The 16,712-nt window shown below is 40.7% G+C and overlaps 1 protein-coding gene across 1 annotated transcript in view; it reads left to right on the forward strand.

Annotated features, from left to right (window-relative positions):
• The window catches only part of FRMPD4 (FERM and PDZ domain containing 4), a gene marked incomplete at both ends in the record, with an annotated part of 758,614 nt that overhangs the window by 524 nt on the left and 741,378 nt on the right, over positions 1 to 16,712 (forward strand). The gene's annotated exons all lie outside the window — the stretch shown is intronic.

A 16,712-nucleotide genomic window follows, 5' to 3' on the forward strand; every position in this document is an offset into this window, starting at 1 on the left:
GGTATCTTCTAAGAGAAAAATGTATCTGTCTGGATGAAAAGTTTTGATTTTTAAACAGAAAATGCTATGTTGCCTATGCAAATTGGTGTGTGTTTAATCGCTTCTTTGTGTTCAGTGGTCTTGATAAAGAAGTTTTGCTCTTTTGAGAAAAATCAGCGTTTTACAGCAAGTTCAGATCATTGCTGAGTGGCTTATGGTTTATATAAATATGGAATTCTTTCTCGAGGTTGTCAAAGTTTCAAGTCTGAGAAATTTGTCAGTGATGAGTACATTTCGGAGTGCTGATTGGAAGGTTTCCAGTCATTCTGCTCTTTAATGCTTCCTCATTAATCACCGGCACTGTGTATTTTAAGCCACTTACGAATTTGTTTAAATGATATTCTTTCAGTAGACTCTATGATTATTGAGTGTTTAAGCATTGCAGTGGGAACATTGTGTGGAGGCCCAAGTATAAAGGAACTGCCACAGGTTGAAGAAGCTCTCCAAATGGATAAAATTCATTACCCTTGAATTTTACTACTTGGGACTTTGAGCCAAATAATTTTTAGAGGCGCCATAATTTTCCACGACAGTAATCACTTGGTGGCACTCTTTGTTTTAAAACAGTTTAACTCATTTGCATGAGTGCCGGTGAAACCTCTTTCTGTTATGTAGTTCACTGTAAGGAAAATTTAGAAATTGATGTTGTCCTTATGTGGGACTAAAACACACAAAACGGTCGACATTTTGGAACTAGCAACGATGATCCCTCAAAACTACTGTTTGCTTGTGACATAATTTCATTGGATAACTTTCCTTTTTAGTGCACACATTTTCCTGCTGATTTCATACTTGAAGGATGAAATGATTGAATATTTGGGCTAAGGAAAGGGACTCCTTAAGACATAGGGTCCTGAGACTTGTGTCTCTTTCTTGCCTGGTCAATAACATAAAAAGAAATAGATTCAGCTTCCAAGCATATTGTTTATGAGTTTGGGAGAAAGTAGGTAATAAAAGAGAGAAGAAATATTTTAAATCAAAATACTAAAGCCAAACTACTGAATTCCAATTTGATGGTTTGTTGGCCATAGGTTTAACTCCATGCATCCACTGAAAAGTCTAGTATGTCTTGTTTTATTAGAATTAATGCTAGGTATATCTCTAAAGACTGAAGTTCTATGTTATCCCTGGATGTGCTCAGTCATTAGATGATTCAGGTTAGTACATTATTAATTTTATTATATATATATAATTCTATTTTATTTTTATGACTCAACGTAAAAAGCAGCCATTATTATAACTTCAGCTCATGTCTCCCGTGGAGGATGCTCTGAAGTATAGAAGTATGTAAATGTGGTTCAAGATTCAGTGAATGGGGGTAATTTTCATAGAGCAACAAGTGATGCTCAGTTGAGTCCCACGTCTGCTGCTGGCTTCACAGGAATAAGATCTAAAATCCTGAGTCTGTCCTCCATTCAAGCAGTGCAGTGTTCCCAGACTAGTGGTCCCTGCACCCCTCATCCATGTGCCTCATTGCTGATCTGAAGGAGTTATCATAAGACTGATGTGAGGAGGAGAATGGTTCACTTCCTGAAGTTTTATATTCCTTCAAAATTAACGTGATTTGAGATTGTTTTTGTTGTTGATTGGAGAGCAGCTGGTTCCTTTGCCCAGGAGAGCAGCCACAGACGATGCTTAGGACTGTGGTTTCTGGAACCAGCCTGACCTGGGTGTGTACTCTGGTGCCTTCTCTTATTGGCTGTATGACTTTGGGCAAGTTTGTCAGTTTCATCAAACCTCAGTCCCCACATCTGTAAAGAGAGGATAATATCTACCTTGTGTGGTTGGAGGGGTAAGTGAGTTACTATAGGGACAGCCCCTAGCACAGTGCCTGGCTCATCCAATTATCTAATTACCAATGGTGATTCTTATTGTTAGTACTAGTAGCAGTGATAGTGAAGCCTTTCAAAAGCAACCTTGCTTGCAGGTCTTTAAGTCTGAGTGAAAGGTATAGATTATATTGCTATATCAATCTTTTAATAGGAAGAGTGATTCTTTTAGGACTTGGGAAAAGGAGTGAGTACAGGAGGATAGGAGGGAGTTTAGTACTTCTATGCAATTTCTTTGGTTTTTAAGCACAAAGCTTGGTAGAAAGTATAGTGAAAGCATTAGTGAATTTGAAACAGGAGTGAAAAATGGGATAAGTTTATTTCAGTTCAACAAATACTTATTGAGGATCCACCAATGTACTAATTGCTGGAGTACAAAGATAAAAGTCAAGGCTATAATGAGAAGCTACAACACACCTAACAGAATGGCAAAAATGAAAAATGCTGGCAATGCCAAGTGCTAGGAAGGATGTGGAACAACTGAAAGTCTCATACATTGCCAGTAAGATATAGCAGCAAAACAGTATCGCTTTTGGAGACCACTTGTTGATTTCTCATAAAGCTAAGTATACAGTTGCCGTAAACCCATATGATCCCACTCCTGGGTATTTACCCTAGAGAAATGAAAACTCACGTTCACAGAAAAACCTTTCACAAATGTTTATAGCAGCTGTATTCGAAATTGCCCCAAACTGGAAACACCCCATATATCCTTCAGTGGATGAATGGATAAACAAACTGCATTAAATCCTCACAATGAAATACTACTCAGCAATAAAAAGGAACAAACTATTGATATACATAACAATTTGGATGAATGTCAGACACGTTACGCTGAGTGAAAGAAGCCAGTTTCAAAAGGTTACATACTGTCTGGTTCTATTTGTATGACAGTCTCAAAAAGACAAAAGTACAGTGACAGAGAACAGATCAATGGGTTCCAGGGGTTAGAGGTGGAAGGAGTGTGTGATAGTGCCTTGTGTGACAGAACTATTCTGTATCCTAATTGTGGTCATGGTTGCAGGAATCTATACATGTGATAACATTTATAGAACTATATGTCCAAAAAAGGTCAATTTTAGTATGTGATAATTTAAAGCATAAAAAATGAGAAAACAGAGTTCTTGTCCTTGAGGAGTTCACAGGTGCAATGAGGGACAAACACAAACACAAATAATTACAGTACAGTGGAGTGAATGTAGTAATTGTAACCTGCTGAGAGCAGTTACCAACAATCTTGACGTGCCGCACTGGCATACCATGACTGGGTCACAAGTGTACCTAGATGGTGCTGCACAAGGACTGTGATGGCCTGAGACCTAGGCCGTGCGCAGCCTTATGCATTTACCCTCAGCCATTTTCTATGTGTACCAAGATGTGAAAAAGTTTGGGAAGGCCTGGCTTAGGATATTACGAGGGCACAGGGGAAGACCACTTTGCCTGGTTGCTTGGGAGGAGATGGGTACCGAAGAGGCTTCATAGGGGAGATAATACCTGCAGTGGGAATTGAAGGATAAGAGGGAGATAGCTAGGCAAAAGAGAGCTCCTCCAGGGGAGTGGGAGGGCATTCCAAGCGAGCCATTCCTTGCCTGAAAAAGGCACAGAGGAGAGAAAGACTGGGGTGTGAGTTGGGAACTCTAGGGTATTCAAAATTATAGGAATACAGAGTGAACAGATTTATAGATAGACTTGTATAATAAAGGAACATTTTATTTTATGATAGTAGATTTTGAGCATATTTAGAGGTGGATGGGGACGAGGCAGCAGAGAGGGCCATTTGATAAAAGAGAAAGGAGGCTGGAGGGATGAGATAATGGGAAGAGGTATAGGGTTCCATCTTAATTGTCAAGTGTTGGAGAACCCTCTTGTAACATGTGGAGCATTACTGAAAGACTCTGCCTTCTGGGAGGATCTTTTCATTCATTCATTTTCATGCATTCATTCATCATCAGTTCATTCCACAAATCTTTATTGAGCACCCACCTGCATGCTAGGCACTATTTTAGGTCCTGGGATTCCAACAGTGAACAAAACAAAGTCCCAGCTTATATACAGTTGATATTTTAGAGGCTAAATGAGCTCAACTTTGGACAATTTTGAAGTGTAAAGGGCCTCTCAGGTAATAATACCTAGTAGGCAGGAGCTGTAAAGAGCAGTCTGGGCTGAAAATACAAATTGGGACTCACTGGCACAAAGATAGAAATTAGAGCTTGAAAAATTGATTAAATAATCAATTTTTATACCTTAACAAAGCTGGAAAAAAATCTAATTTTTTCACCAAAATTCTCAATGATTTGCCATCAGGACCTGTCCTTATGTGAGAGAAAGGAGAGATGCATCTAGCTGATGCTATAACCCAAAGCTACTCATCCATCCATATTCCTTTTTTATGACATCCTGGTAAAGGGTTCTCTAATCTTTCTAGAAGATAATTAAGTCTTAAAATTTAAAAATATCTTGGATGTGCAGAGCATTATACTAAGATCTGGGCAGGGTAGAGAGGAGGTAAAAAAAGGAGTAGACCTAGTATCAGTTCGGAAAACAGAGTCTACAAGGAGAGAGAGCCTCTGGACCCTTTGTAAATATTTGTGGTACTTGAAAACAGCCATAAGCAGACAAGCAGAAATTCTCGGTTGCTAAGGGGACTGAATCTTGCAGTATATATGCACAGGAAGAATTGTAAAGTAATCGAGGACACTTCCAAACGCAGTATGTTCTGAAGTCAATTATTGATGACCTGAATCCACAACAGCTTGGAATACCATAGCCAAGTTCTTGGGTTTGACTTTAGATAATGTAAATAGACACACGGTGTTTTGAAGAGATTTTTTTTTTGGCTGCGTTGGGTCTTTGGTGCTGCACGTGGGCTTTCTCTAGTTGTGGCGAGCGGGGGCTACTCTTAGTTGCGGAGCACGGGCTCTAGGTGTGCGGGCTTCAGTATTTGCGGTGTGTGGGCTCAGTAGTTGTGGCTCGCCGGCTTAGTTGCTCCGCGGCATGTGGGATCTTCCCGGACTAGGGATCGAACCCATGTCTCCTGCATTGGCAGGTAGATTCTTAACCACTTGCGCCACCAGGGAAGTCCGAAGAGATTTTTTAATGAAACGGTTTTGACCCAGCTGTGTTGTTAGAGCTCTTGTGACTCAGCTAGTTATTGATGCCACTGCATGGACATGGCCCAAGACCAAATCATTAAAATTCCAGCTGCTCTGATAACCAGGAAATAAACCAATGGATGTCCTTTCTCCATCCTAGGGCCTCATCTCCCCTGTGGTGGGCTTTGGAGAAGCTGGGAGTTAGAAGTGAGGAGGTAAAGAGTAGGTTCAGGCACCCTCTGGCGGGCAAACCCCCCATAACGAGGAGTCACATGCTAACCATTGTCCTCCGCTCATAAAGGCCACGCTCAGCTGAGTGACCACTCATTCTTGGAGCTAACATAGACATCTTGAATGGTCTATACCTCGTGTTAATGAATTTCACCTATAAAATTACAATGGCTCTACTTGTTTACATTCAACAGAGAATTATACTTAACTAAAAATTCAACTTATTTCCTTTTCCATTTGATAACTCAAGGATAGACACCTCTGATATTTGAAGGCCTCTTGAGCATACTCAATTTTATTGGTCAGTGTTATGTTGGACACTAGGGGGAAAGAGGAGGAAGTTGTGTTCCTATTCTCAGCTCCATACTGCACAGAAAGTCTTGAAATAAAGTTCGTTTCCCCAAACGAACTTTTTGGCCAACCCAATATATATTCTCTCTCTATAGAATCCATTCACCAATATTCATATTATAAATTTCCTTTGAATTGATGCTTTTAAGAGATAGTTGAGATACCCTTAGATACTTAGTTCTAACAGACTTTGAACGATCTTTATTGCCTTTTTATTATAAAGTTAATGGATACTTATAAAAATTCAGAAAAATAACTGAAATGAATAAAGTAGAAAGTGAAATTCGTAGAATTGAAGAGGGGTTAAGTATAGAATAAGGATCACAGAAGTCTGTCCTATGCATGACTTGGTAACGACATGCCAGTCTCACATTTTGGAGGGTCCCTTTTGCCAAGGGACCTGACTCAGAATTGCTGAGTCCTAGTGTTCCTTTCATCAAGAGGGCCCATAAAAATGGCTCCATCAGACTCATTGTGTTATTCTTCTTCTGGGTGTGCATCCAAAAGGATTGAAAGCAGGTTCTCGAAGAGATATCTGTACACTCACGTTTATGGCAAAAGTTTTCACAGCAACCAAAAGGTAGAAGCAAACCAAGTGTCCATCACAGATGAATGAATAAGCAAAATGTGGTCTATACATGCAATGGAATGTTATTCAGCCTTTAAAAGGAAGGAAATTCTGACACATGCTACAGCAAGGGTGAACCTTTAGGACATTAAGCCAAGTGAAATGACAGACACAAAAAGACAGATACTCTTGTATGAGGTCCCTAGAGTAGTCAAATTCATAGAAAGTAGAATGGTAGTTGCGGGGGGGAGCGGGGGGATGGCGGGTTGTTGGAGTTTCAGTTTTGCAAGATGAAAAACTTCTGGAGATCTGTTGTACAACAATGTAAATATACTTAACACTAGTGAACTGTACAGTAAAAAATGGTTACGACAGTAAATTTTATGTTATGTATATTTTACCACAATTAGAAAAATGTTTTAATGTTAAAACTGTATGTCAACACGGCCTGCTTGAGTATACACATCACCTATAAAATTAAAACTCCTCTAGTGCCATGCAGCCATGAGGTGTTACTGTTGTCACGTTCTTTGTCCTCCAGTGTCTTCGAGTTAGGGGGCTTCAACAACAGACCCAGGGGGTCCATGAACTCCTCCATACTTAATGCAGATTCTTATTTGTTTAAGCATTTTTTTCTGGGGAAAAGGGCCCATCACTTTCTTCAGTTTCTCAGAGAGGCGTATGGCTCCCTCCCTGCCAGTAAAGGCTTAGAAGTGCTGCCCAACAGATTGTCTCTATTCAATAGACTTTATTAAATTAACTGTGCACAAAAGCTATTATGTGAAAGCTTTGAGTTTAATATATACTCAAATAAAGCAAAATCTTATTAAGGCTCATTTGTGTGATTGATTATTCCATCTATGCTTTCAGTAGCTGGGATGAATTTATGGCTAAATACTTATGAAACCAAGGTCCCCCTGTGAGATGCCCAGCTTAGAGAGTGCTTTATTCCGCGAAGAGATACCTGCCCTGAGGAGTCATATTTGTTAGTTTCTCAGCTCTTCTGACACAAATCAAGAATGTGTATCCGATAGTAATCAGTAATTCAGACCTCGCCAATGTGTACTCCCTGTTCATAATTTTCTCCAAAATGCACTCCTGTTTTCTGAAGATTTTTAAGATGACAATTAGGGAGTCTCCTACTGTCTCAATAAAGTGGATTTCTAGAAGGAAACAGTTAGGAAAGATGTTGGAATTACAGAGAGGAGATCGATTTAGACAAACCGTTTGTTGTTGGTTTTTTTCCTCAGTTACAAAGCACAGACAAACTCAGTGTTTTGAAAAGCAAACAGAGATGTCACAAGGTCCTTCCCCAGGCAATTCAACATGCACTTGAAGGACCCTTCTGTGACAAGGACTATGCTTTGCCCTTTCAAAGCCCACTCTCAGGTAAAGATGGTTATCCTGTATTATAGATAATGGCTGACAGGATTGAACAGAATCCTCCCAGGGGACTGAAACTAATGGGTTGGAAGTTCTGTGTCTTTAATTTATTTGCCGGAGGAATGCCATCTCTCCTCCCCAATACAGAACTCAAAACCCCAAAGCAGAGAATATACACACTCACACACAAAGCCATTTTTGATTTTTTGTTATTGAATTTTTTTGGCTTATTCTGTTTCTCTGTTTTTTAGTATTAATTTTGTAACCTGTTAGTCATATCTTAATAGCAACTCTCCTTTCTGACTCAGGATTTTTGTGCTAATGGCTCCCTTTTTCTGGAATATTTTACCACTCACATCTCTGCTCACATGTCTCCTTCTCAGACACAAAATTTTCCTGAACACCTTACCTAAAACTTGTTCATGCTCAGTGCTCGCCTCCTCTAGATGCAGCTTGAATTTTCTTCAGAGTACTTGCAATCATCCAGCATTCTATAAATTTATCAGTTTGCTTATTGTCTGTTTTTCCCCACCCTGGTTTAGGTACTCAACAAATAAATATCCCTTTACTTAGGTTTTTTTTGGCTGCACTGGGTCTTTGTTGCTGCACCCGGGCTTTTCTCTAGTTGAGGCCAGCGGGGGCTACCCTTTGCTGCGGTGCACTGGCTTCTCATTGTGGTGGCTTCTCTTGTTGCAGAGCACGGGCTCTAGGTGTGCGGGCTCTAGAGCGCAGGCTCAGTAGTTCTGGCACACGGACTTAGTTGCTCCGTGACATGTGGATCTTCCCGGACCAGGGCTCGAACCCGTGTCCCCTGCATTGGCAGGCAGATTCTTAACCACTGTGCCACCAGGGAAGCCCCTTTACTTAGGTTTTAAATTACTGTAGCTTTTTCAATATTGGCCTTTTAACTTCATTGTTAAATGGATAAGTGAAGGAATGTTCAAAGGATTTAGCTATGAGATTGAAAAAAAAAAGAAGTCCTATATTTTCTTACTTCCTCTCTCCAAGGCTGTCCTTGAGAAAGCTTGCATGCATTGACGTGTGTTCAGGTAGTGACTGTAGATTGCGGACTATGTACCTGGCACTGATCTATATGCTAGTGGGAGGGTGACATTATACCCTTACTAAGCTGGTCTTTGGTCTTTGTGAATACTTGAACACTCGACTATGATTTTGGGTTGGAACTTTCGTCTAAAACAAGTACTATTCTGAGGTCTCACATTACCAGTATGTCAGGATTGTGTTCTTTCCCCTTGGGTTTTCATGGGGAAAGAGGTAGCAAAATGATAACATAGACAAATGGAGTTTTGAGAGGGTGCCTACAAGATTAATTTCTTGTTCTAAAAAAATGTATTGGTTGATTTATTATCCAATACAGTTAAAACATGATGTGTAAATGCATAATTTTCTTATAGAAAATGCTTTAAAAGAGTATTATAAAAATAAGCATAATTTTATTTTCTTACATCTTATTCTTAAACACTGAACTCATTTTATTGGAATATTATTGGAAATTTTTAATTCTGAGGTTTCACATTGCCAATAGCAACCACCTAATAGAAAAGACTTTCCAAAATGAAGTATATTATAACCAGGATGTGGATGAGAGGGCTAAAGATGATCACTACATACATTGAATCCTTTATATTTATTTCCCAATTCTATTTTGTATACTCTTTTCACTTTCAAAGTTCTATGTCATCATCTTTTGGCTTTCACACTATTCCTTCACAATTTTTACCTGTGTTAAATCTCTGAAATTCAACTATTTGTATTTCTATCACATATATTCTATAATATTCTTAAATCTCCACAATTTACTAATTTAGTGAAATTATGTGTGTCATAGCAAATAGTAATTTCAAAGATCTCTTTAAAATTGTCATTCTCTGTATAAAGGACTTTGAGAACTTTCTAGAATGTATTTGTCAATAGGGCTGAGTTTTTCCTTTTTCTACAGCAAATTTGAACACCATTACTCAATCTTTACATACTTCTTTTTACTCCGTCATTTATCCAGGTCTGAGTTGTACTTCCTCTGGTGAATTGTTCTCTAATAACTCCAGAATACACTGACTGAACTCCTTTTAGGTGTCCATAGAACTTTATTGTTGATATTAAAATATTTTGATTCTCAAATACAGGCTTAGTGCACTTTTATTAATTGATGCATGTTTTCTTTGTAACATACTACCGTTCCCAAATATATTGCAAGTTTCTTGGAATTATGTCTCCAACTTTTCTCACAGGAGCCCTGAATAAGTACTTATTAAATTGAACTGAATACAGAAGAGAGATCTGTAAATGTAAACATCAGCTCTTGGCATATATTCTACCCTCCATTTGGTAGGCATGTTTCTTTGTAGTTCTTCCAACAGTTCTGGCTTTTGAAGTTTGTACTATCTCCTATGTGAGTAAAACATGTATATCAGCTATAAATTGCTATGTAACAAACCACCCCCAAAACATAATGCCTTTAAAAATAGATTTGTTATTTCTCATAATTCTGTGGATTGGGCTCAGCGGGGTGGTTCATCTGCTGCATGAGATCTCAGCTGGAGTCACTTGTATAGCTGCATAAAGTTAGGTGGAACTGGGGCTGGAATGTTCAAGACAGCTATGCTCACATGTTTGGCCCCTCAGCTGCAGTGCTTAGAGCTGGGGCAGGTGGCCCTCTCCCTCTTCTCATTCAGCAGTCTAGCCTGAGCTTCTTTACATGGCAGCTGGGTCCTAAGAAGGCAAAAAGGAAAGCTGCTAAGCTTCCTCAGGCCAGATCCTGGAAGTCACACAGCTTTATTTCTGCCACATTCTCCCAGTCCAGACAAGTCCCAGGACCAGCCAGATTCAAGGGGAGGGGCTCCACCTCTCAATGAGGGGGAGCAGCAAAGTCACACTGCAGAAGAGAAGGTAGTGTGGGAGGAACTGTAGGCAGCCGTTTTTTTCAGATAATGTATCACAGCATGATAGCATGAAAGGAATGTGAAATCATCTAGGTAAACTTTAAAAATTTTACATATGAGAAAGCTGAAGCCTAGAGGAGTGAGATGGCTTACCCAGGGTACCACAGCTGGTTTCCTAGACCCTTGCTACATAAAGTGTGGTCCCTGGACCAGTAGCATCAATATCACTGGGAGCTCATCAGAAATGCAGACTCTCAGGCTCCCCCGGACCTACTGAACCAGCATCTGTCTTTTCCCACGATCCCCAGGGGCTCTGAATGCACATTAAAGTTTACTGAGAGGCACCATTGCTCTTTTTACTTCCAAAAACTGAGACAGGGGCTTCCCTGGTGGCGCAATGGTTGGGAGTCCGCCTGCCGATGCAGGGGACACGGGTTCAAGCCCCGGCCTGGGAAGATCCCACATGCCGCGGAGCGGCTGGGCCCGTGAGCCATGGCCGCTGAGCCTGCACGTCCGGAGCCTGTGCTCCGCAGCGGGAGAGGCCACAACAGTGAGAGGCCCGCGTACCGCAAAAAAAAACCCCACAAACTGAGACAGAAGACCTACCACCTACGAAAGAAGAATATTTTACAGTCAGAGACTTGACTCAGCATGGAAAAAGCTTTGTTTACTTAGTACCTATTATGTTTTTTTAAAAGCACTGCCCTTAGATCTTTACAATTACTCTTGAATTTAATCTTCTCAACAACACTGAGGGGTAATTATTATAATTTGCATTTTACAAAAGAGGAAACTGATGCTCAAAGATCTGTACCTGTACCTAGTGGAGCAGAATTCAAACCTAGGGTTTTCTGACTCCAAACTCCATGCTCTTAATTATGGGACCATATACACTGGCAACTGCCATATGGCAGCAGTGAAGGAGTCTAAATGTTTAGAAGAAGAGCCTGTTAGAGGGGAGCCATGGCGTGTGGCTGGCTTGGTGAGCTGTTGCTTTTCTCCTGACGCCTCCCACTCCCACCTTGCCTAAAGCGAAGAGGCTGGCACGGGTGTGTGACAGATGGCACGGCCCCACTCTGCCATATGTGTGCTGCTCCCCATTCCTGGGCACACAGCTGCCTGACACAGGCCTTGCCAGTTGGGCAGCTGCCGCTCGAGGTGTGTCCAAGGGCTGTTGCTCAGAGGGTGCAGTCCAGCATTTTCTCCCCTTTCCCTTTTAGACATGCTTTCCTTCCACTACTTGGGTCTCCACTTGGAGCAGAGAGCCCTGTTTGGGCTCTGACAGGGAGCCAGTACCAGACCTTGAGCTGCACATAACAGGTGGCATGTGGATGAAGCTCATCCAAAAGTGGGCGAGCCAAGGTGAGGAGCAGGGAACGGCTCCTCCTGGAATCCCGCTTCTGGAAGAGCTCGGTGCCCGCCAGAGCTTCCTTCCAACAGCTGCGCGTGGGCTGGAGAGGCAATTTCCTCCCTGCTGTTCCCTTTCCAGGAACGAGAGAGGAAGGAATGAAGAATGAGGACCAAGTGCAAGCAAGGGCACTCCTCTTCCTAGACGCAGAAGCCGTGGGAAGAGAGAGCCAAGAAAGAAAGCTCCAGAATCCTTCCACATTGGAGTAAAGAGAGCAAGATTCATGTTTGCTTTGGTCCTGTCAGCACGTTATGCCACCACTGGATAGGTTAACAGTTGACATCTAACACTGGTTGTGCAGTATTAGCCCCAGTGCTATGATTACCCTCTCTGGATTCAAATTTACATGCTATCACTTTCTTTGGGTAATTTACTCCATCTTCATAAGCTTCAGGGTTCTCATCTGGAAACTAGGAGTAATAATTTTATCTCCTCATATGGTTGCTGTGAGGAATAAATGGGAAAATGCGTGTAAAGGGATTACATGGGCCAATAACTGGCATTTACTATGTTTTTGATAAATGTTATGTAGTAATGCTAAAGTTTTTGTGAGGGTAGAAACTTTGACTCTTCTGCTGTTGTATCCCTGGCTCCCAGAACAGTTCCTGGCACATAGTAGGTACTCATTATTTGATAAATAAATGAATTATTTGATGAATGAATTAATGACCAAATCCTATAATACTGTAAGAGTTATTTTTGTGCTTGATCAGAGGACTCAATGGCTTTAGGTAGAGGGTTGAGCACTTACATGTGTTTGTATGTATGTGTGATTGTGTGTGTGTGTGTGTGTGTATATATATATATATATATATATAAGAATAGACCAAGATTTTTCAGATGCTGCTAAGGTGGTCAGAAATGATACTGCTTTTGGCATAAGGAACCAAGATGGCAGAGTAGAAGGACGTGCTCTCACTCCCTCTTGTGAGAATGCCAGAGTCACGACTAGCTGCTGGACAATCATCGACAGGAGGACACTGGAGCTCACCAGAAAAGGTACCCCACATCCAAAGATAAAGGAGAAGCCACAATGAGATGGTAGGAGGGGTGCAATCACAGTAAAATCAAATCCCATAACTGCTGGGGGGGCGACTCACAGACTGGAGAACACATACCACAGAAGTCCATTCACTGGAGTGAAGGTTCTGAGCTCCACGTCAGGCTTCCCAACCTGGGGGTCTGGCAACGGGAGGAGGAATTCCTAGAGGATCAGACTTTGAAGCCTAGTGGGATTTGATTGCAGGACTTCGACAGGACTGGGGGAAACAGAGACTCCACTCTTGGAGGGCACACACAAAGTAGTGTGCGCATCGGGACCCAGGGGAAGGAGCAGTGACCCCAGGGGAGACTGAACCAGACCTACCTCCTAGTGTAGGAGGGTCTCCTACAGAGGCGGGGGGTGGCTGTCGCTCACGGTAGGGACAAGGACACTGGCGGCGGAGGTTCTGGGGGGTGCTCCTTGGCGTCAGCCCTCCCAGAGTCTGCCCTGATCCCCACCAAAGAGCCCAGGTAGGCTCCAGTGTTGGGTCGCCTCAGGCCAAACAACCAACAGGGAGGAAACCCGGCCCCACCCATCAGCAGTCAAGTGGATTAAAGTTTTACTGAGCTCTGCCCACCAGAACAACAGTCACCTCTACCCACCACCAGTCCCTCCCATCAGGAAACTTACACAAGCCTCTTAGGTAGCCTCATCCACCAGAGGGCAGACAGCAGAAGCAAGAAGAACTACAATCCTGCAGCCTGTGGAACAAAAACCACATTCACAGAAATATAGACAAGATGAAAAGGCAGAGGGCTATGTACCAGATGAAGGAACAAGATAAAACCTCAGAAAAACAACTAAATGAAGTGGAGATAGGCAACCTTCCAGAAAAAGAATTCAGAATAATGATAGTGAAGATGATCCAGGACCTTGGAAAAAGAATGGAGGCAAAGATCGAGAAGATGCAAGAAATGTTTGACAAAGACCTAGAAAAATTAAAGAACAAACAAACAGAGATGAACAATACAATAACTAAAATGAAAACGACACTAGAAGGAATCAATAGCAGAATAACTGAGGCAGAAGAACGGATAAGTGACCTGGAAGACAGAATGGTGGAATTCATTTCTGCGGAACAGAATAAAGAAAAAAGAATGAAAAGAAATGAAGACAGCCTAAGAGACCTCTGGGAAAACATTAAATGCAACAATATTCACATGATAGGGATCCCAGAAGGAGAAGAGAGAGAGGAAGGACCTGAGAAAATATTTGAAGAGATTATAGTCGAAAATTTCCCTAACATGGGAAAGGAAATAGCCACCCAAATCCAGGAAGCACAGCGAGTCCCATACAGGATAAACTCAAGGAGAAACACGCTGAGACACATAGTAATCAAATTGGCAAAAATTAAAGACAAAGAAAAGTTATTGAAAGCATCAAGGGAAAAACAATAAATAACATACAAGGGAACTCGCATAAGGTTAACAGCTGATTTCTCAGCAGAAACTCTACAAGCCAGAAGGGAGTGGCATGATATACTTAAAATGATGAAAGGTAAGAACCTACAACCAAGATTACTTTACCCAGCAAGGATCTCATTCAGATTCGATGGAGAAATCAAAAGCTTTACAGACAAGCAAAAGCTAAGAGAATTCAGCACCACCAAACCAGCTCTACAACAAATGCTAAAGGAGCTTCTCTAAGTGGGAAACACAAGAGAAGAAAAGACCTACAAAAACAAACCCAAAACAATTAAGAAAATGGTCATAGGAACATACATATCGATAATTACCTTAAACGTGAATGGATTAAATGCTCCAACCAAAAGACACAGGCTTCCTGAATGGATACAAAAACAAGACCCATATATATGCTGTCTACAAGAGACCCACTTCAGACCTAGGGACACATACAGACTGAAAGTGAGGGAATGGAAAAAGATATTCCATGCAAATGGAAATCAAAAGAAACCTGGAGTAGCGATACTCATATCAGATAAAATGGACTTTAAAATAAAGAATGTTACAAGAGACAAGGAAGGACACTATATAATGATCAAGGGATCAATCCAAGAAGAAGATATAACAATTATAAATATATATGCTCCCAACATAGGAGCACCTCAATACATAAGGCAACTGCTAACAGCTATAAAAGAGGAAATCGACAGTAACACAGTAATAGTGGGGGACTTTAACACCTCATTTACACCAATGGACAGATCATCCAAAATGGAAATAAGTAAGGAAACAGAAGCTTTAAATGACACAATAGGCCAGATAGATTTAATTGATATTTATAGGACATTCCATCGGAAAACAGCAGATTACACTTTCTTCTCAAGTGCGCACGGAACATTCTCCAGGATGGATCACATCTTGGGTCACAAATCAAGCCTCAGTAAATTTAAGAAAATTGAAATCATTTCAAGCATCTTTTCTGACCACAACGCTATGAGATTAGAAATGAATTACAGGGAAAAAAACGTAAAAAACACAAACACATGGGGGCTAAACAATACGTTACTAAATAAGCAAGAGATCACTGAAGAAATCAAAGAGGAAATCAAAAAATACCTAGAGAAAAATGACAATGAAAACACGATGGTCCAAAACCTATGGGATGCAGCAAAAGCAGTTCTAAGAGGGAAGTTTATAGCTATACAAGCTACCTCAAAAAACAAGAAGCATCTCAAATAAACAATCTAACTTACACCTAAAGGAACTAGAGAAAGAAGAACAAACAAAACCCAAAGTTAGCAGAAGGAAAGAAATCATAAAGATCTGAGCATAAATAAATGAAATAGAAACAAAGAAAACAATAGCAAAGATCAATAAAACTAAAAGCTGGTTCTTTGAGAAGATAAACAAAATTGGTAAGCCATTAGCCAGAGTCCCCAAGAAAAAGAGGGAGAGGACTGATAAACAAAATTGGTAAGCCATTAGCCAGAGTCCCCAAGAAAAAGAGGGAGAGGACTCAAATCTATAAAATTAGAAATGAAAAAGGAGAAGTTACAACAGACACTGCAGAAATACAAAGCATTCTAAGAGACTACTACAAGCAACTCTATGCCAATAAAATGGACAAGCTGGAAGAAATGGACAAATTCTTAGAAAGGTATAACCTTCCAAGACTGAACCGGAAGAAATAGAAAATATGAACACACCAATCACAAGTAATGAAATTGAAACTGTGATTAAAAATCTTCCAACAAACAAAAGTCCGGTATCAGATGGCTTCACAGTTGAATTCTATCAAACATTTAGAGAAGAGCTAACACCCATCCTTCTCAAACTCTTCCAAAAAATTGCAGAGGAAGGAACACTCCCAAACTCATTCTATGAGGCCACCATCACCCTGATACCAAAACCAGACAAAGATACTACAAAAAAAGAAAATTACAGACCAATATCACTGATGAATATAGATGCAAAAATCCTCAACAAAATACTAGCAAACAGAATCCAACAACATATTAAGAGGATCATACACCATGATCAAGTGGGATTTATCCCAGAGATGCAAGGATTCTTCAATATACGCAAATCTATCAATGTGATACACCATATAACAAATTGAAGAATAAAAACCATATGATCATCTCAATAGATGCAGAAAAAGCTTTTGACAAAATTCAACACCCATTTATGATAAAACTCTCCAGAAAGTGGGCATAGAGGAAACCTACCTCAACATAATAAAGGCCATATACGACAGACCCACAGCAAACATCATTCTCAACAGTGAAAAACTGAAAGCATCTCCTCTAAGATCAGGAACAAGACAAGGATGTCCACTCTCACCACTGTTATTCAACATAGTTTTGGAAGTCCTAGCCATGGCAATCAGAGAAGGAAAAGAAATGAAAGGAATACAAATTGGAAAAGAACAAGTAAAACTGTCACTGTTTGCAGATGACATGATAC

Source organism: Leucopleurus acutus (assembly GCF_964270905.1).
Source record: "Leucopleurus acutus genome assembly, chromosome: X".
Lineage (NCBI taxonomy): Eukaryota > Metazoa > Chordata > Mammalia > Artiodactyla > Delphinidae > Leucopleurus > Leucopleurus acutus.